General features: G+C 37.8%; 1 long non-coding RNA gene across 2 annotated transcripts in view; it reads left to right on the forward strand.

Moving 5' to 3' along the window:
* Positions 1-22538, forward strand: part of LOC116422182 — a 125099-nt gene that overhangs the window by 33437 nt on the left and 69124 nt on the right. For both annotated transcript variants that reach the window (XR_004232730.1, XR_004232731.1), the window contains exon 5: positions 4073-4176. This is a non-coding gene — a long non-coding RNA (uncharacterized LOC116422182). The remainder of the gene's footprint in view (positions 1-4072; positions 4177-22538) is intronic.

Here is a 22538-nt window from a genome sequence, read left to right on the forward strand (position 1 = left end):
ATCAACAGTCACTACCCACCTCTCTTTGTTTACAGCTTTTAGAGCTTCATTTTTAATGGTGAGGTGGATGCATTTTGAATAACTAGTAATAATAAAGGCATACTAAATACATTGACTAAATATACTGACTAAGGCAGCTTAGTCAGACTTGATAGTGGTGGTATTGTTGCTGGAACAGGACCTTGACATCAGGGATGCCATAATGCCATAACATGCAAGTGAATTGGATTTATGAGAGCAAAGGCTTTGAAAGGTCACTGGCCTCACTCTCCCTTCCACAGCCATTTGGATCCAGTGGCCATATATAGATTGAGTCAACTGGAGATGGCCCTGGGTGAAATGGGAGATCTTTTCCTTTTTAAGATAAGGTCTTCAACTATTCTCAGTTTTCCTGAGGCAACACCCATTCAGTGATTAAGGCTAGGTAGCAATTGAGGCAAAGAATCTCTTTCACCTTGTCTAAAAAAAAGCAGAGAGCATCTCCCCCCCCCAAAAACCCACAGAAATAGTGTTGTATTTTCTCTAGGAAACACTTTTAGAGGAAATGGAATTTTATATATAATAAGAAGGGGTAGCCCCAAATAGCTAAGATGTGTGCTACTTAGGCACCAACTGGCTAAATTCATTCTATTCCTGATGAAATTTCCAAATGGCTTCCAAGTTTAGCTACAAGTGAAATAATTTGTTGTGGGTCTAATGCCCACAGAACTCAAAAGGCAGAAAAATTGTGGTCAGATCTTTCAAGCATTATCTTAATTTTAACAGGGTTTTGGTGTTGGGGGTTAGGTTATAAATAAATTAGCTTTTTCCTCTTAGTTGAACCTCTCCTTTGACTTGGCAGACACACTCTTTCCCAACACCTCATTTGTGCCATCCTTATAGGCAAGGATTTCCCTTGGCCATTGAGTTAAGCTGATCCTTCACTCATAGCCATAGAGGACACCTGACTGCTTAGAGCAAACAGCTTAGTAGCAAACCTTCTTCAGACCTCTTTCTACTTGCTAAACGTCTTTTCCCTAAAAACACTGTTTTAAAACTTTATTTGTGCCCAAGGGGGAATCCCAAGGTTTAGATTCTCTTGGTTTATTACCTTCCTTAAGGAGTTCATGCAAAGTTTTAAAAGCAGTATGTTTTCTATAGCTCTTGAGCCCCGATTCAGATGGGTTTTATATGCAAAGACAATTTTCAACATTCACCCCTGCAAAAACCTTTTTCCCAAATTTTTCTCCCTTCACTCCCTCCCCTAGACAGCAAGTAATGCAATATATCTTAAACTTGTGCAATTCTTCTATACATATTCCCACATTTATCATGCTGCACAAGAAAAATCAGATAAAAAGGAAAAAAATAAGAAAGAAAACAAAAAGTAAGCAAACAACAACAAAAAGGTGAAAAAAAAACTATGTTGTGGTCCACATTCAGTCCCAACAGTGCTCTCTCCGGGTGCAGATAACTCTTTACTTCACAAGTCTTTTGGAATTAGCCTGAATCACCTCATTGTAGAAAAGAACCACATCCATCAGAGTTGATAAATGGATTAGTTTCTAAACATCTTCCCTTTCACTTTCACCTCTACTATTGATTTTCACAAATCTCTGCCCAATCTCTTCAGATCAATGAAATACATAGATCATCCGTTCTCCAATAAATGAGGCCAAAGTATATGAACAGAAAATTTTTTCAGATGAAAAAATTAAAATGATTTCTAGTCATATAAAAATGCTCTAAATCACAACTGATTAGAGAAATGCAAATTAAAACAACCTAAGGTACCAGTTCATACCTCTCAAATTGGCTAACATCACAGGAAAAGACAGTGATAGATGTTGAAGGAGATGTTGGAAAACTGGAATGCTGATGCATTGTTGGTGGATTTGTGAAATGATCGAATAATTCTGGAAAACAATTTGGAACTATGTCCAAAGGATTATCAGGCTGTGCATGCACTTTGATTCAACAATGTATCTACTGGGTCTGTACCCCAAAAAGATCATAAAAAGGGAAAAGGACCCACATGGGCCAAATACAATGTTTGTAGCAGCCCTTTTTGTAATGTCAAGGAACTAGAAATTGAGTGGATGCCCATCAGTTGAGGAATAGCTGAATGGGTTATGGTATTTGAAAGTAATGGAATATTATTGTTCTATAAGAAATGATCATTTCTTATAGAACAATAATATTCCATTACTTTCATTATAGGCTGATTTCAGACAAGCCTGGAAAGATCACATGAATGGATGCTAAATGAAGTAAGTGGAACCAAGAGAACACTGTGCACAGTAACAGCAAGATTATGTGATGATCAAGATGGACTTGGCTCTTTTCAACAATGAGGCAGTTCCAATAGACTTGCAATGGAAAGTGTCATTCATGGCCAGAGAGGACCAAAGCATAATTTTGTTGTTGCTTGTTTTTTCTTGTGTTTTCCTCTCTTGATCTGCCTTTTTCCCCACAGCATGATGAGTATGGAAATACGTTTAGAAGAATTGTGCATGTTTAACTTATATTGGATTGCTTGCTGTCTTGGGGAGGAAAAGGAGGAAAGAAGAGGGAGAAAAAATTGCAACACAAGGTTTTGCAAAGGTGAATACTGAAAATTATCTTTCCATGTATTTAGAAAAATAAAATACTATTAAATCCTTTTTTTTTAAAGAAAGAAATACACATATATCATGGATAACTATTTTATATAGCTGACAAAATCAAAGCTAATAAACTGGAAACAAATAGTATAGTTTTAAAGAGAAAGAATAAATGTTGGAATCTGACACAATGTATTTGCTTGGGGATGGGGGAAGAGACAATAGTTGAAGTTTTACTACAATGTCTCTTAGTAGAATTGAGCAACAATGTTTTCTTTCTCAGCTACCATGCTCTCATGGCTTAGCCCCTTGATAAAGCAACAGAATTTCTCTGTCACCCCTTGAAAGCTGGAAGTGAATCTTCCCTCACACCTTCCGGTGCAGATTCCTGGAACCATGTCCAAAAATCTGAACCTTAATTTGCATTCCTCTAATCAGTTGTGATTTAAAACATTGTTTTTTAATATGACTGGAAATGGCTTTAATTTCTTCATCTGAAAATCTGTGTTCTGTTCAAGTGTGCAGTCTAATGACCTTTGTCCGAGAACTACACTGTCCTTTTGAGACCCAATCCTTCTTCAGTCCTGTTCTGGCCAAACATCATCAGGCTAGCATTCCCATTGCACAATTCTCCATGCGGTTTCACAATTAATCCATGGGAAAGCACACCTACGTGTATGTCAGGGAAGACACTGGGGAATGTTTGTACATGAGAAAATTATGCAAACTATTCTTTTTCTCTGAACTTTGAATAAAACGAGCCAATTAACGAATTCTAAATGCCAAAAGTTGACATGCATCCTAAATCACTAATTGACAAAAAAGAACAAATACACTAAACATCCAAGAACAGTAGTCTAAGTAACCTACTGCATTAATGACTAGTCTTGTAGCTACAAATCATTATCTTCACATCAAATTAGTGAATGTCCCAGTCAGCTATAGAGCGAGTCTAATAAATTGTAAAATGAAGCTCTGTGTTGACCAAAGATATCTCTCTCTCCCTCCCTCCCTTTCTCTCCCTCTCCATCTCTGTCTCTGTCTCTCTTTTTGTGTCTGTCTATATCTTTCTCTGTCTCTTTGTCTCTCTCTCTCCCTGTGTCTCTCTTTTTCTGTCTGTCTGTCTCTGTTTCTCTCTCTTTTTCTATCTCTTTCCCTCTATTTCCCCATCCCTCACTCCTTCTCCCTCTTTCTAGTTTTCTCCCTTTCACTTTTATCTCTACACTTGACTTTTCACAAATTTCTTTCCAATGCTTTGTTCTTCACAGCAATGAAATACACAGATTGGAAAAAAATTGTGGATAATATTTTTGACAAAAATCAAATATCTTTTTTTGCTTCCCTCCTTCTCTCTCTTGTCCTCCTCCCCCCCAAATGGTCAGATTTCTACTTTTAGCTGAATTCACTTTCTCATTTACTTCAGGATAGATTTAATTTCTCCTCAAAACAAATTCATGACATCACCTTGTATTCTTTTCATTGCCTTGTAGGAATGACTCAAAACAGCCAAGTGGCATATTGTCAGATGCATAAAGTACTGGATCTAGAGTTGGGATTTCACATCTGTCCTCAGATACCTTCTAGCTATGTGAAGGTGAGCAAGTCATTAAATATTTATCTGCCAAAGTTTCCTCATTTATATAAAAAAAAAAAAACAGGACAATAATAGTACTTTCTTTCCAGAGTTGTTGTAAGGAAAAAAATGAGATAAAATTTGTAAAGTATGTTGCAAATCTTAAATTATATAAATCTTAGCTATTATTATCTTAGTGCATTTTAATACATAGGTCAAGATTTGGGTGGACATTTTAAATTTAAATTATGAATATATATGTTAGTATACTCATGTATATATGAAGATAAGGGCAGATTTTTTTTTCTTTTTTTCAGATAGATAAATGATAGAGAGACAGATAGTTTGCCCATAGATATAAATAGATGGTAGATAGAGATATAGACATTTACATCAACTAGCCTGAGGCATCCTCCCACTTACCAAGCTTCCTTCTTCCAATACCACTGCTTTAATATATTTTTGCCCAATGGAGTTATACACATATATCCCAAAGGAAAGAAAACCGTATCTTATCCTAATATGTACAAGTTACAATAAAGCATTATAATTTATTACAGCTGCAAAGTCATTGGAAAGTGAGTGACATAAGCTCTTTACTTCTATTGCTAATTTTTCTCCCCGAAGCAAAGGGAAAATGTCATAGGAGGATTTCTGAATTTCATGTAAGTCATTATAATTAATTGGGTTTTTTTCTCCATCCCATGTGGGATTTCAGTCCTATCTTTCCTTGACCTGACTGCCTGTAGTCAACAAACATTAAATACACCTATTGAACACAAAGTTCTGTGCCTCAGCCCTGAGGCTACAGATAATAAGGAAGAGTCTTTGTCCTTCTGGATCTAACATTCTGGTCACAAGATGCACCTGAGTGTCCAAAAAGAGAAAATGCCAATAACCGGGCCATTCAGAATCGCATCGGTTGTGAAACAAGAGTGTGTTTTGTCTTATTCTGGAGACTTCCCAATGCAGCAGGGAAGTGACAGACAAAGACAGCTTGTACACAGGCATATAGTGTCTTATATATGTAAGCAAGAATGCCAATTTCTCTGACCATAGGCAAAGAGTTGAAAGGGAAACCCAATGGATGCCATGTTATATAATGCTTAAAATGTCAGACTAAGCAGTTGATATTTTCCATTAAAGGCAATAAGGGTCCATTGAAGGTTTCAGGATGTAAATATTTGTAAATTGTCAAAACTGAACTCTAGGCCAATATCAATCTCTTATTTACTTGGAAATAGATTTGATTGGCTCTTTTAAACAATTCATATTTATTTCAATAGCAGCCATGTTATCAAAGGGAAAGTTGATGGAGTTATCAAAAACATTTCTTTTGGAGGAAAACAATGGAAGTAGTGGAAAAAAAGAGGGGAGGGATTGACACTTGGGAAGCCCGATGATGCAATGGATAGAGTTCTGGAATCAGGAAGATCTGTGCTCAAATTTTGTCTCAAAAACTTTCTAGCTGTATGATTCAGGACAAGTAACTTAAGCCTGTTTGCCTCAGTTTCCTCAATTGTAAAAAAAAGAGTTGGAGAGAGAAATTGCCAACCATTCCAGTCTCTTTGCCAAGGAAACCCCAAGTATTGTCATGGTAGTGAGACACACTAAAACAACAAAACACCAACTTATACACCGAATTTATATTCTAAAGCATCTAAACATCAAAATTATTTATCAAACATGTAAAAATCAAAAAGTAGATCAGTGGAATGAGCTTGATGAGAAAGACTCAGAAACCATAGCATTCAATAACTGCCATGTAATCCAAGTAATACAAATTATTTAGGTAATATAAGAACTGGAAAACTAGAAAACAGGTTGGCAGTATTAGCTTTATTCTGGCTATTCTCACCATATACCACAATGGATTTGAAAGATGCTTTGAATGTACGAGGTCAAACTAATCATTTTTTTTGAAAGTTGAGAACAAAAATCATTTGCCTTTAAAAATTTCACTACAGGAAAAAGTTATTAATCAAATCAGAAATAGAGGCAATTATAAAAATGAAATAGGAAATTTTGAATACATGAAATTAAAAGTTTTTATTTTTAATTTGATGAACAAGATTGATGCAACTAAGGATAATTAGGGAAGGTGTCAATTTAGGGATTATTTTAGTTGGCATCAAATATCCTCCTAAATTCCCATCCCTTCTTATATTGACTGTATTCAGGAAAACAAAATAGGCTAGGAAACATTCTTTTAGTAAGTCAAAAGTTAATTAACAAACACTTCTCAAAACAAAAACTGCAAATTGTTGATCATCTTATGAAGCAGTGTTCAATTCACTAGTGAGAGAAATGCAAATCAACACAATCGTGAATATTATATTTTTTCCCAGAAAATTGCCAAAGGTGAAAAAAGATGGAAATTGTCAATAGTGGAGGGGCTGTCATGGATAGCACACTAACATCTTTTGGCAGAGTAATGCATTTGGTCCATCCGTCTGGATGAGAATTATGGTTTTTTAAAAAATAGATTAAAACATCCCTATCCTCTGACCCAGAAAGTCCACTGCTAAGTCTAAAGCCTTTTAGAGGTCAGAGACTCTAACAGGAAGTACAAGAAAACCCTATATGAATTATTTATAGATATGGATATTTATTTATATCTATTGTATATATCTACTATATATGTGCATATATAGTATCTATAGAAATGCTACAGAAAAAAAGTATAAAAGCCCATTGATTAGGGAATAGGTAAAAAAAAATGGCACATGAATGTGGTGAAATGTGCCAGAAGAAACAATAACTCTGAAGAATTCAGAGAAACATCAGAAGAATTACAAAAACTAATACTAAATGCAGATAGCATAACTGGAATGATTTTATACATGATGACTATGAAAAGAACACAAAAGAAGCTAAATTTTGTGATGTTATAATAGTCAACTTGAGTCTTAGGAAGAGATGACATATCCATCTCTATTTTGCAGAGTGGAAGGACTATGGTTGTGGATCATAGACTGTATTATTCTTCTTAGCTGAATAATTGATTGGGCCTATTGAATTTTCTTCTTAAAAATTATCTGTTTTATATTGGATTATTTGCCATCTAGGGGAAGGAGTGGGGAGAAGAGAGGAAAAAAAATTGGAACACAAGGTTTTGCAGTGGTGAATGTTGAAAATTATTCATGCATATATTTTTTGAAAATAAAAAAAACTTTAATATGAAAAAGAACTACCAAAAATTATTTCTTTTTAGGGAGAGAGGGTAGGAGAAGAATACAGTCAGAGATGAAGTTGACATTAAAAAAAAATAGTATTTTAAAAATTCTATTCTTTGCAGAGAAGTGCCTAAGTCCTTTGTCTTTTTGACTGGAGTTACTGTCTAAGGAATGTCCTTTTTCACCTCCAGTTTGGTACCAAGAGAAAAAAGAGTGATTGACATGCATTTAGTTAATAGAAGGGATGCATCTATAATAAGACTACGTAAAAACACCTGAGGTTTTTTTGCCCTCCCATCTTGTCAAGTCTCTCACACCTGGTGTTCTTTTTGACTCAGCTGATGTGAATGTTCCAATGAAGTGCCCTTCTTTGCCTCCTTTTCAGGCAGCTTTCCAGGCTCTGAATATTTTAAACCCCTTCCTTTCATTCCTCTATCACAAATGTCCTGCTTGTTCACCGATTGCTAATATGACAGGTAACTTATCTGATAAGAGTAATTCATACTGATGTTAATTTATTAATTTGTGAACTGTTCTATATTGGAGCATCTACAATTCATTGGGTGCTTAAAAGTGACCAGGAGATGAAAGTCTTCCCTCGCCTTCCCGTTCCCAATGTGTGTGTTTTTAAATAGAATTTTCTAACAATACTTTTTTCTCAATTATTTTTCTGATGTTGGACATCTCAGGCAGAATGATGGCCTTTCAGAATGAAAATCACAGTTTTCTCTCCTTAGCCTGGAAATTCAAGTCTTCCTTGTCCCTAATGTTCTTTCTCACTACTCTACCAGAAGCAGCCAGGCTGCAGTGATAAAGTGTTGGGTCCAGAGCCAGCAAGACCTGGATTTAAATATAGGCTCAGGCATGTTCTAGTGGTGTGACCCTGGATACATCCTTTTATTTCTGTGTGACTTAGTTTTCTCATCTGTAGAATAGGAATAATATCTTCTACCCTTCCATTCTTCTTCTTCTACGCTCTACCCTTCTACCCTCACATTGCTGTGAGGATCAAACATGATGATATTTATAAAGCTCTTTCCAAACTTTAAAGTGTTATACAAATGCTACTTTTTATTTTTGTTGTTCATTCTGGGCCAGTTCTTTGTGACTCCATTTGGAGTTTTTCTGGCAAAGCTACTAAAGTGGTTTACCATTTCCTGCTCCAAGAACCTCATTTTACAGATCAGGAAACTGAGGAAAACAGGGTTAGATGATTTGCCCAGTCACATAGCTAGTAAATGTTTGAGGCCAGATTTGAACTTTGTGCCTATCCCTTTATTACAGCACCATATAGCTTTCCTCTATTATTATTGCCCCTTTATACAAACTCACCTAAACACAAACTCTTTTGATTCATGTCTATATCCATCTCAATCTCACCTACTTTCCACCCCTGACACACTGAAATAGCTTCTTTTTCAAGTCTTCTCCACCCTTCAGGGCTTGTCCAAAAATCCTTTGTAGACTTCTGGGATTATTGTATTGACTAAATAATAGAGGGGCAGCTAGATGGCACAAGGGATAGAGTGCTCAGACCCACAGTTAGGAAGATTCATATTTCTGAATTCAAATCAGACCTCAGACACTTTCTAGTAATGTGATCCTGGGCAGATCACTCCATCCCGTTTGCCTCAGTTTCCTCATCTATAAAATGAGCCAGAGGAGGAAATGTCAAAACACTTTGGTATCTCTGCCAAGAGAACCCCAAATGGGATCATGGAGAGTTGGTCATGACTTAACTACAACAACAAATTCTATAAACACTTAGACACTATTTACTCAATGTTGAACAGATAATGTTATTGTTTATCATCATATGATGGGAAGAAAAAATAGACCCTTTTGAACATAAGTATTTCTCATGTAGGTCATGTGCACACATCTTAATCTGCCCCCTGCGACCTTAACTTCTCTGCTAGGAGATGGATAACATTCTCATTCTCTATTATCATAGAGATAATATCATCTATTATCCATGATCTAGAGTCATGGATGCTTATTTGTATTGATCAGAATTAAGTCTTTCAAAGCTAATCCCCCGTCCACCCCACCCCAATGTTGTTTGTTTTAAATGGTCCTCCTTCCTCTGCTCACTTCACTCCCCAAAGTTCACATAAGGCCTCCTGGATTTCACTAAATCTAACCCCTTCATGATTTCTTACGGACCAACAGTGTTCATTTTGTTCTCAGTCTTCATTTGTGCAGTCATTCCCCGAATCATGGGCATCCCTTGTGTTTCCACTTTACCAGAACTTGCTTGTTTCACTACGTTGTAGCCTTAAGCTGAGGATCTATAATATTTATTTACCCAGACACCTTGGGAGTAGAATTGTCTTCCTCTGCTCTCATAAAAACCATTGGCTCCTCAAATTTACCCCAGCTTCTTAATAATTGATTGTTGTGAAGAAGAACAATGACTCATATTTGTATAGAAGTCAGATTAATGGCAGAAGACCATGTTCTGGCTTGGTTATAATAGTTGACATAGTGTCTTGATCATTTGATTATATTCAGCACTTAACACATTGTCCCGTACATAGTAAGTGCTTAACAAATGCTTCTTGACTGGAACTAAGTAAAACATCACCTTTCCTCTATTCTTTAGTCTTGACTAGGAGAGATTAGAGATTAGAGCTCTTCCTGCTGACAAAGCTCAAGAAAGTGGCAGGGAGGAGAATCTTCTTCTAACTGAATCAACTGCATCCTAAATAAAGTTCCTTCCCGAGCTCTGACTATTCTTCCTGGGCTGTGGTTTAGTAAACTTCCTTTTGTTAACTGTTAGGTCATCTGCCAAGAACTCATTTGGCTCCCATCTCTTAAGCCATCAGACCCATTTGGTCTTCTGCTTTTCAGTCATTTTAGTCTGCCTCTTTGTGAGTCCATTCAGGGTTTTTTTGGCAGGGATACCGGATAGTTTGCCATTTTCTTTTCTGGTTCATTTTACACATGGAGAAACTGAGGCAAACAGGATTAACTGGCTTGTGCAGGGTCACACAATAGTTTGTGTCTGAGATCATATTTGAATGCAGAAAGATGAGTTCTTACTGGTGCTCTGTCCATTGTGCCATCTAGTTTCCCACCTGCCTGGTTAGTTTTGTCCTCTCAGTTTCTAACGAGCTCCTTTGGAAGTAAGTGGCAAACTTGGTATCATACCTATTTTTACAGATGAGGAAACTGATGCCTTAAGAGGTTGAGCGATTTGTCTATAAATATCTACTAATGGGTATCTGAGAAGAAATTTGAACCCATGTCCAGTGTTTTATCTGCCATCCAGTACTGTCTCTGACCCAGATAGTTATACACTCTGCCTCTGGGGAGAACTGGGAACCTTTGGCTCCCTAGATGTACTTTAGTCCAAGGCAGGATTTGAACCCATCTTCCTGAGTCCATTCCCATATTCTCTGTGAACTGTGCCAAAGTGGACATTATTAGTTATATGATGGAATCCTGAGCAAGCTATTTAACTCCCAGTCTTATTTTCTTCATCTGTAAATTGGAAATAAGAGCAGGTACTTTACAAGGCTGTTGTGAGGATCAAATGGATGTGCACACATACAAACTCTAGCTCTCAATCTTAGCTAATTTGAACATCGCATACAATCAACACACAATTCATTCTCAGTCTTTGTTACTGCTTTAAAAAAAGAGATGGCAGATCTCACATGGCCAGCTGTACAAGTAATTACAGTACGCTTTCACCTCTAGAGGCAGGGTTCTTTTGTTGGTTTTGGGGGTTTTTTTGGTGAGCCAGTCAGGGTTAAGCAACTTACCCAGGGTCACCCAATCCCAAAGGATGGTTTTTAATGAAGAGAATACAGCCAGACTCCCTTGCCCTAGGTCTGAATCCCTTTCCCAAAGCAGTTTTCATGTTCCTTCATTTACAAGGCAGTCACCGCTCTCACCTTCCACTGCCACTCACTTTCCTTCCCAATTTTTTTTAATAAGCATTTGTTTCGCAAGAGCATTTACTTAATTTATCTTTTCCCCTCAGCTTGTGAAATTATTCATCCCGGCAGCCCATAATTGCGAGGTGTCCTGTTACACTCCTGTGATTAAAGGCTTTGTGAACCATTCTCAACACGAGAAAAACATTTGTCTAAGAAGCACTCAGTTTATGTGAAAAGGGTACAAAGCAGTTTGGATAACCTGGGTCCTTGGTTTGGGCACGCCTCCGAATAGGCATTTCTCTACACGTAGCCTGAAAATCACAGCTTGCTGGTCCCTTTCAAAGGTAAAAGTGCCTTCATCCTGGCAGGTGTTAAGAAGGGAATTTTCAGCATCGGTTTTTGTTGATTTCCCTTTCTCCGAGTCTGAGAGACTCGGCGACATGTCGAAAGGAATGCCTTTGTACTTTCTGTGTATGGCCCAGGGGAATGACCCCTTTTCCAGCCAGCCCTGTAACTGTTACAATCAGAATTCTGTTTTTTTTCCAGGTCCAGAAATACAGACATAAAATCCTAGCAAAGACACTGTGCTTTTTCTCGTTCATCTCTTCAGTCGTGTCTGACTCTTTGTGACCTGTGGGCTATGGCATTTTAGGCCCTTCTCCCTCCACCATAGTCTGAAGTTTGTCCCAGCTCATGCTGGTTGCTTCTATAACACTCCGTTTTTTTATCTCATTCTCTGCCATCACTTTCTCCTTTTACGTCAAACCTTTTCTGACATGAGGGTCTCCTCCATTGAGTCCCATCATCAGGAAAAAGTACTTCCCCAAGATTCTCGAGAGTGGAGTGACCTCAGTTTCTCTGTAGAGCCTTGTTAATAATGATAATAGTAAACCACATGGACAGACCACTTTGAGGTTCAACAAGTGCCTTCCATCTACAACTGCAGACCTAAAGGGCAAACACGTCGTGATGTCCACTTTACAGGGGTGGAAGCCAAGACTCAGCAGTTGGAAGCACTTGGTCAGAGTCCAGAAGTGAAGTGTTTGAGGTGTATTAAACCCATGTTTCCTTGAATCCTCAGTTTACTGCTTAATTACCTGTCTGGGACATTCTTCTTCTTCCCTTTAAGAATACCAGAGGCAGCTTTGTGGCCAACATGGTTTCAGTATAGACTTTTCCATGGTAACATTTGGCCTGGCAACTCCTCGGCTCATACGTTGATCGGGAAGCATCGAGGCTGGGATTATGAATGGACTCTTAGACTCTGGAAAAACTGAGTGCAAATTTTGCCTTAGACACTTACCTGTTGTGTGACCCCACACAAGATCTTTTATCTCTCTCAGTCAGTTTCCTCACCTAGAAATTGGGGTTAATCATAGCACCTTCCGCACAGGATTGTTAGAAATGACAAATGAGATACATGAGAATCTATAATCCTTAATGTACCATATAAAGGTTAGTCATCTTGGTATGAGCACAACTTTGAGTTTATAGGGTTGTTATGGCTTATTTTGGACCAGTCCATGATCCATGACTTACTTGGCTTAAATATTCTTTCTAGTCATGAAAAAGCACCCCCAGCTCCTAGCTTATCAGAAATAGCCAAAATTAGAGGTTCCTTCAGTCAACCTGTTGAATGAGCCTCTTCAAACTTAAGTAGGGCAGCCCTTGCTAGAAGAGTTAGGGCTTGGGGCCATCAGTCCAGCTTGGTAGGGATTGAAAGAATCTGTTTTCTTCTGGCACAGATTTTGAGAACTCAGAGAAATTATGATGTCCTGATGATACATCCTCATAGGATGCTATTGAATTTATCTTTCAAAATACTTTTGGAAAAACATAGATGGTCTTGTCCATTCTTTGGGATTCTTTGGGAATCATTTTGCCCTTGCCAGATATTTCTGAACTTCTGAGAAGCACATGTCAATAGTTTGGTGAAGAGCAATATACGCATTAGCTCTCAATAAAATTATGACGTCGGTAAAGTTTCTGGCATAGAAAAGCACAAGTATTAGTTCTCAATAAAATTATGAAGTAGGTAAGATTTCAGGTAGAGTGGTACAAATATTAGCTATAAGTAAAATCTGAAGTTAATAAGGTTACTTCGGGATGCCATAGCTGGCCAGTTCTTCATCCCTTCTTTAAGCAAATTACTTCTCCCTTTCTTCTACCTCTATCAACATCAGTTTACTAGGAAAGGCATGAAATTCATTCACACTAAAATGTAAATGAATCACGGTATTTCCACCCTGGAATTTCAGAATTTCATCTTCTTTATTTTTTAATTGAGGAAAGGAAGATTTCGAGAAGTTCTTTAAGTTATTCAAAGTTACACAGCTACAACCTAATAGTTGCAAAGATTATAACAAGGAAAGTCAGCTAAGGCCTCTGGACAGAGAGAAATGATGATTATGAACTTTAGAAAGGCACCAATCCTTGGAGCTCCTCAGAGAGCTGTACCTAAAACAAACTTACTGAGCATTTCATAAAGGGAAAAAAAAAGGTTCCTAGTAACCTTGAGCTGTGAATTACCCCTTTTCCTCATACATTATTTATATGGATACCTAACTCCCTTCCTAATGCAAGTATGAATTGTCTGCCCAAGATGCTTTGTGTGCACAGTCGATGAGTGCATACCTGATTTGGAAGGATTTTACCAACTGTTCTTAGGATATCTACTTAGCAAATACCCTTTCTATAAGCTATTTGAGACTTCTGACTGAATATCAAAAACACCCCATCAGAGGCTAATGAATGATAGTGGTGGGAGAAAAAATCAGCTCATTTGAAATATCCTTTTTCCCATGAGGAATGGTGATGGACCCTTTGAGGATCCCTGCCCAGGAGTTTAAGTGGAGGTGGGCAACTGGTTCCCGAGGGGATGTTCTACATTCATTCATCCTTGGACTGTGTTAGGTATGTGAGTATTGGGTGACTGCTCAGCAACTTTTTGCTTCATGCAGTTTTCTTCCTGCCACCAGCTTTTTGCTTCATACAGTTTTCTCCCTGCCACTGGCTTGGTTCAGTGAGAACTGGATTTCGAGTGGGTTTTCCTGCATTCAAATCTCACTTCTGCATTGGCTGCCTTTGTGACTTTAGGAAATCATTTTGCTGCTCTGGGACTGTTTCCTCACTTAAAAATGAGGGGTTGGACTAGTGATCACCTTTTAGCTTCATGATGCTAAGATAAGATTACAGAAATGTTACCATTCTTCCTTGCTACCCTCCCACCTTCTCTTCCTAAGTCATTTTGCTCCCCTGGAATCTGGCAAGTTGGATTCCTAGGATCAAGGATTTAGAGTTGGCGAAGACTTTGGATATCCTCCTTCTCATTTTAAAGTTGAGTAGACTGAGTCCTATGAAAATTACATGTCCTCTCTACATCTCCCAAGTAGGAAGCATTGAAGGCAGGTTTGAACTGTGGTCTGTCTGATTCCAAGATCAGCATTCCATGCACAATAGCCCTTCCTCATTGGATCATCTTTCCCTGAGTTGTTTCTAAAAATGATGCACATGCTCCTTCACCTTCGGAAAAAAATGAACAAAAATAAGATGTTAGCCATCAAACTCTCCCAAGAGTTTCATTCCATGGAAGCTGGATCCACAGAGTATAACATTAAACAAAACTTAATCCCTTCCCAAATGTCAACTAAGCTTTCTTTGTGAGGGTAGCCTTCATTGCTTCCCTGTGAATTTACATTCACAGAATAAAATAAATAAAATTAAAGAAAATAGAAGAAACATTTTCTGTACATCTAGCTTTGAGCACAAATCCATTATAACTCTCACCATTCAGGAAAGGCTTCCCATGGAGTCTGAATTGATCATAGGATTATAAAACAAAATTGAGAGAAAAAATATCCATGGAGAAGTAAGGATTCAAATCCAATTCAACCCCCACCATTCCTAGGGTGAATAAGATGGCTTCCATAATTTATATCTCTCCCCCAAGAGCCATGTAGAATGGATATGTGAATTCAGGAAGAGGAAGAGTGACTGAAGTGAAACTGGTTTAGGATAGGTCTATGACAGTCTTGATTTCAGCAGTATGGCAGATCAGAATCTTGCACCTAAATGTTGGCAGTTGTGCTTCTAACAGGTAACCTAATGGTCACATTTGTGAAAATGAATCATAGGATTATCAATTCAGAGCTGGAAGAAACTGCTATGATCACCCTTTTTGTTTTATAGACGGGCTTACAAAGACTATGGCTTGCCCAAGGTCACACTGTTAACCAGAGGCTGAGCTGAGCTTCAGAGTCATATCCTTCCTTTTGACTCCAAGTTTTAGGATCTTAGATTTAGGACTAGGAAGGATCTTGGAGGTCATTCAGCAGAGCCCACCACAGAGTAATGAATTAAAGTACAGAGGAGGTTAGTGACTATGGTAAGAACACATAGGTAGTATACATCTGACATGAGACTGGGTCCCAAATCTCTCTTACTACAAGTCCAGGAGTCATTCTTTTTCTTACCCCTCTTCTCCCTTTCTGTTTTGTTTTCCCCTTTTAAAATATAAACTTTTTGAGAAGAGGTCATCCTTTTTTCTTGTTTGTTTGTTTTTTTAATCCATAAAACTTAGCAAAGTGGTTGGCACATAAGAGCTTGATATTTTATCCATCCATCCATTTATCTACCTATTTTCCTATCATTCCTGTCTCCCTTTCCTGTCTGTCTGTCTATCTCTTTCTCTCTTTTTCTATATCTCTCACTTTTTTTACTCTCTCTCATTCACCCATCCATCATTCATCTATCTATCCATCCACCATGTATCTATCCATCCATCAACCCATTATCTATCTTTCCACCTACCTGTTATCCATTCATTCATCATCCATCCATCTACCCACCTATCTTCTGTGTATCTCTATCTACCCATTTATCAACTCATCATCTGCTCATCCTTCATCCATCTGTATCTCTGCCTCTATCCCTCCCTCCTTCTCTCACTCCCTCTCCCCCCGCCGTGTGTGTGCGTGTGTGTGTGTGTGTGTCTGTAACACCTGTCTATATCCACCTGTATATATCCACCCATCTGTTCATATACTGCTATTGCCTTTCAAGTTTTCTGCTTCACTATACTAGCTTTATAGGACCAAGCTTATCAAGGACATTTTCAGTAATTAGAGCTAAACTATCCTAAACTACCTTTCACCAATCACATTTTTGAATAAACTAGATCGATATCATATCCACTATTTTGATTGGATTTTTACAGGAGTTTGTTCCCACCTTCCACCTCTCTGTTCTTCCAGTCGGCTCTAGTATAAACTCTTGTTCGAAGAGCTTCTGAATCTGTTACAAAAGCAGCTTTGGAAACTTGGGTGTAGCTCCAGTCATAACATTTTAGACCTTTATTTCAAACCCGTAATAATAAGCTTAAGTAATGTCTAAATATTTTCTTTAAACCACGATATCCTATTTTCAGCAGCAAACTGTAAACCAGAGCACAGTCTCTGCTGCTTTCTGTCTTGGAACAGGCCTTGTGGGGAACTGTCATGAATTTCTTTCAACTCCCAGACTGCGGCTGAGCTTTAAACAAGGCTGGCCAAAGGAATGAATCCTTCCTCTTCTGGAATGAAGACTCCATAGACAATGTGTGTCCATCCAGTCCCCCCTCTATTTCAGGATTGAGAATCGCTTCCCACTGGACTCATCAGGGGCCACTGGAGGGCTTGAGGTACCGGCTTTGAAATTCTCCCAAGGTCATTTAAGAAGTCGTTCTAGTTACCGACATCCATGAAACAAATTTTTAGAATATAGAATAGAGGCCAACAAATTCCAAGAGGCCTTTTCAAACACTTGGCTTGGGAAGCTCCTCTCTCTGTTCCCACAAGTAAGATTTTTGTGGGGCAGAGAGATGTACGAGATGGTTCAGGGTCACATCTGTTTTGCATTTTTGTTAATTTGTAGTACTTGCCTAATTTTGTTCCTTCAATCAGAATAATAAGAAAATAAAGATTCCCAAATATAAAGTAGGCAATTCATAGAAAATTGTGGCAATATATGATGCGGACTCATCAGTAATTATTTTCTTAAGGATATGAATATGTACCTAGGAGTAAACTAATGTACAAGGAATAATTCACTATTGTGTTTCTTTCACTACACCATAACCCAGTCTTGAATTCTCTCCTGAGATGAGCATTGTCAATAGGCTAATTACCTAATTGATCTAACACCATAATTGATCTAACAGGTTAATGAAGATCTAACTTATAGTATTCAAGATTAAAAGAGAGACTGTGGTTCCCATCTTTATGAATTTTTCAGTTCCACTTTGTGCCAAGCTCTCTATGTAGTGCTGGGCAATTAATGGAAAATATACATGATTTAAGCCCTGCCTTCAAGGAGTTTACAGTCTGAAGTATGAGTTGGCATAAAGGAAATGAGTGTTCTTTTTATTATTTCTTTATTATAGCTTTTTATATACAAAACATATGCATGGGTAATTTTTTAACATTGACCCTTGCAAAAACTTCTGTTTCAACTTTTCCCCTCCTTCCCTCCACCTCCCCTAGATGGCAGGTAGTCCCATACATGTTAAATATGTTAAAGTATATGTTAAATACAATATATGTATACATTTTTATACAGTTATCTTGGTGCACAAGAAAGATTGGATTTAGAAAGAGGGTAAAAATAACCCGAGAAGAAAAAACAAAAATGCAAGCAAACAATAACAGAAAGAATGGAAATATTATGTTGTGGTCCATACTCATTTCCCAGTGTTCTTTCTCTGGGTGTAGCTGGTTCTGTTCATTACAGATCAATTGGAACTAATTTGGATCCTCTCATTGCTGAAGATGGCCATGTCCATCAGAATTGATCATCATGTAGAATTGTTGTTGAAGTGTATAATGATCTCCTGGTTCTGCTCATTTCACTCAGCATCAGTTCATGTAAGTCTCTCCAAGCCTCTCTGTATTCATGCTGCTGGTCATTTCTTATAGAACAATAATATTCCATAACATTCATATACCACAATTTACCCAACCATTCTCCAAATGATGAGCATCCATTCATATTCCAGTTTCTAGCCACTACAAAAGGACTGCCATGAACATTTTTGCACATACAGGTCCCTTTCCCTTTCAGATCTCTTTGGGAAATACTGATGGATCAACAAGTATGCACAGATTGATAACTTTTTGAGTATAGTTCCAAATTGCTCTCCAGAATGGTTGGATCCATTCATAACTCCACCAACAATGCATCAGTGTCTCAGTTTTCCCACATCCCCTCCAGCATTTGTCGTTATCTTTTCCTGTTATCTTAGCCAATCTGACAGGTGTATAGTGGTGTCTCAGAGTTGTCTTAATTTACAGAAAATGAGTGTTCTTAATAGCCGTGAGTTTATTTTTAAAATGTGTCTCAGCTGTGAAGGGTGGATATTCTCTATCTCTAGAGAAAATTAATTCTCTAAGGATTCTACAACCTTGCTCTGTGCCTCCCAGTTCCACCAGCTAATGAAAATGGTTTTCTCCAATGTCATTAGCGACCTCTTTCTTGTTCAATCTAATGATCATTCTTCTTGATTTCTCAATGGAACTCCCTATGACTGGATCTCTTCTCTGGTTTTCTTGACACTCCTTTCAATAGCATGTGCCTTAGACCTAAGTCTTCACTGGTGAGAAAGTGGTCACAGGGAACCGCTGACCAAATTGCACATCCTTGGCAAGTTGCCCACAGGCTGTATATTTTGCCATCATCTCAAACTCAATACGTGCATTGTAAATTAAGTGCTATGTTTCCTATATTTATTTTTGTCTTATCCCATTCTTCCTTCCCCATGTTCTTTGACTCTTCTTCCAGGTTATGGGCCTGAGAATTATATTTGAAATTTTTTCTCTTTTAGACATCTTCTACATATATTCTTTTCCCAAATCCTGTTGATTCTTCCTTTAAGATACTCGTGGGATTTTTTCCCTTCACTCTTTAATCCCTGTGGATGCTTTTGGAGTGTAGGTCTCCAATATCTCATGCCAAGATTAATGCACCAAGCTCCTGGGGAGCCTCTCTTGTTGGTCTTTTTTCCCTCTAATGAGAACTGTCTGGTGCTGCTTTTGCCAGACTAATCTTGCTTAAACACTACTTTCATCAAGTCTCTCTTCTGCTGAGCTTCTTCAAATGGGTCCTTTTGCCTCCCAGAAGCCCAAGTTTCTCCTTGACTTCTGTGACCTTGCATCGTCAAGTCTATACCTGGACTTTTATGTGTCTCTGTTCTAGCACATGAGTCCTGTGTTTCAATTACACCAATGAGTCTTATGTTTCAGCCAGACCAGTCACCTTATTCAACATTACCTTTGAAAAAGGAAGGCAGTGGGGTTTTCTCAGGGTCCTGCATCCTTCCTTTGTAGTACTATTTTCACTCTTTTTGTTGTTGTTTGCTTGGATTTTATATTCTTTCTGATTTTTTCCCTTTTGATCTGATTTTATTGTGCAGCATAATATTTGTAGAAATATGTATAGAAGAATTGCATGTTTAACATATATTGTATTTCTTGCCATCTAATGAAGGGGTGAGGGGAAGAGAGAGACAAAAAAAATGGAACATATTAATAAATGTTTTATTGGTGACAAGTTTTTAAAGTTTTATTAAAAAAAATTTGTCCAAAATCTCACCTTCTACTAGAAGGACTTATTCAGGCCTGCTGAATATTCCCGCCTTCCCTTCCAGGTCATGTCTGATTTATCTTGAATGTATCTTTTTCCTCTGAGTGTTCACATGCTATTACCCCCATCATATGGTAAACTCCTTGAGGTCAAGATCTGTTTTTGACTTTTTTTGTATCCCAAACACCTAGCATAGTGACCGGCCCATAGTAGACACTTAATAAATGCTTGCCAATTTAACCCTCCCTCCTTAAACTTCAGAGCTAGGACTAGGGGGAGGTGACTGGGGCTTTGTTCTAAAATGTCAATAGTGGGCTCTCTGCCTTCAGCTGTCTATGTTTAGGCCATTTTTGACCTTTGATAGTTTATATATCTGTAACATAGCTCTCTTTCATCTCTTAGCATGGCCTCCAAGACCATATCATTGTGGACTTTCCTCCCAGTCCCCATGAGAGTAGGATTTTTTGAGGGAAGTACCTTCTCCCACTTGGCCTATGGTCATATTGTCCTTTCTATCATCATCGTGCCCATTATAACTGTGTTTTTGCTCTAGGAGAATTCCTAGTTCAAAATTTAATCTACCTTTTAGGGCCAAGCCTAAATATTGCCTTTACCATTGTTTTCCCAATGCATTTGGCATTTGCTGCCATCTTGTTTATCCCTTAATCATTTCCTGTATGTTAATTTTATCTCCCCTATTGCACCGCAAACTCCAAAACATTAGATAAGGGCTTTTTCTTCTCTTAAATATGTATCTGTTTCCCCAAAACATCATTTGGGCACAATAAGCACCCAATAACCCTCTACTGATTAATGCTGGTGAGAGAGGATTGTGTGATTCTTCCATTCTATTTATCTATGATAGAGTCTAGAAGTCCTGCGATTCTAGTTGTTCACTAAAGATGGCTGTGATTTGAAGAATGGAAATGTCAAAAGAGCTCACTAAAAATAGCATCTGTCTGTGTTGCTACCACAGAGGGGAAAAGAGTGAATGTATGAAATGTAAATTCTCCTCCGCCATCAGCCCATATGGCAACGGGATTGAAGAAACTTCTCTAATGGTCAGAGTTTTACTGATGTCTGACATGCTATAGACAAGGCTTAAACCTACATTGTCTTCCTCATCCAAGTTAGTTCCAGAAACATTGATTTAAGCACCTATTGGGCACAAGATTTTGTGCTAAATGCTAGAATTGTAACAAGATTAAAGGAAAAAGTCAATGATTGTGAACGTTACTTTTGAGGTAGAGGTGACGACTGGAGATGGTCCTGGACACAATGGAAGACCTGGGCCTTTTAAGTTAAATTCATAAATAGGTCTCAGCTTGACTCAGGCAATGCCCAATCAGCGATTAAGGTTAGGTAAGAAATGAGACAGAGAATGGCCTCTTTTACCTGATTAAAAAAAACATTCTGGGAGAGAAAGACCTTTAGGATTTCTGGCCAAATTGCTGTTTACATTCATTGAGGCAATCTGGATCCAAACAATGGCCAAGTGACTTGACCTGGGACTTACTGTTGGTCGGTCAATGAAAGACAGATTGATTCTTTTTTAAGGACTATGCTTTAAACTCAGATCATTGACAGTCTACTCGAAATGTGAGACAGAGGAGAATAACATGAAGAAAAATGGATTATATTTGACTTTGAGGCTTGAACCTAGCTGACCAGAAGCATATTTATTCTCTCAAGAGTTAACAGGGAAGTTAGAAGAAATGGTGGGTTTGGGTGGGGAAATGATGTTCATTTTAGAATTGTTGACACCCAACTCTGAAAATAAAATCATAAAATCGCTGTGACCAAGTTCTACTTTTACAAAGTTAAGTATGGTATAGCAATCACCTTCTGATAATAGTTCTCAATCTGGGACTCAAACAAAGCCACTCAAGCTGCCAACCAAGTCTGCCATGGAAATACCATCTCAGAATACATAAATATAACCTTTTAAATGTTAGGAAAGGAGTAGAAAATAAAAATGAAAAGATATATCATTTTCAAAGTTTATAAAAACCCACTGATTCCTTACTGTAGAGTCAGTGATGCATTTACAAATGATTCATTTTTTTGTAATTGGTGCCCATTGATTAGGGAATGGTTCACCAAATCATGGTATGTGGATTTAAGTACTGATTTTGAAGAATGCAGAAAAGCATAGGAAAGCTATATGAATTGGTGAAAAGTGAAGTAAGCAGAACCGAGAGAATATGCACAGTTCCAGGAACATGTAAATTGAAAGAATTAAAAAAAAATAAGTCTGTATGATTAGAATTACCAAATTTACCTTGGAAGAAGGGAAAAAGAAAAAAATTATCTCTGCTCCTTTTGTGTAGATGAAATACCCAGTGTAGGAGGCTATGTATATGAGCCCAGTCAATTGATATGTTGGTAGCTTTTAGCCAATTACTCCCCCATCTCCATCCCACCTTTACTGTGCTTTGGCTATAAGGGATGTCATGCTGGTTTGGGGAGAAATATATTGGAAATGAAGGTAATATGAAAACAAAGTTTAAAAATGTTTGGTATCTTCATCAGTTCATAATTCTGAATCTTTCTCTCAAAAGGATTAGAATTCTGCTCCATAAATGGTGGGGATCATTAAAAACTTTTCCAAGAATTTGTTAGAGATCAGATAAGGGGCGGGGTATAAATTGGAGGACCCAGGGAAATAAGTCTCATAGCTTGATTTTGCTGAGATTTTTTTTTCTAA

The sequence above is a fragment of the Sarcophilus harrisii genome, chromosome 3 (genome assembly GCF_902635505.1).
Source record: "Sarcophilus harrisii chromosome 3, mSarHar1.11, whole genome shotgun sequence".
Lineage (NCBI taxonomy): Eukaryota > Metazoa > Chordata > Mammalia > Dasyuromorphia > Dasyuridae > Sarcophilus > Sarcophilus harrisii.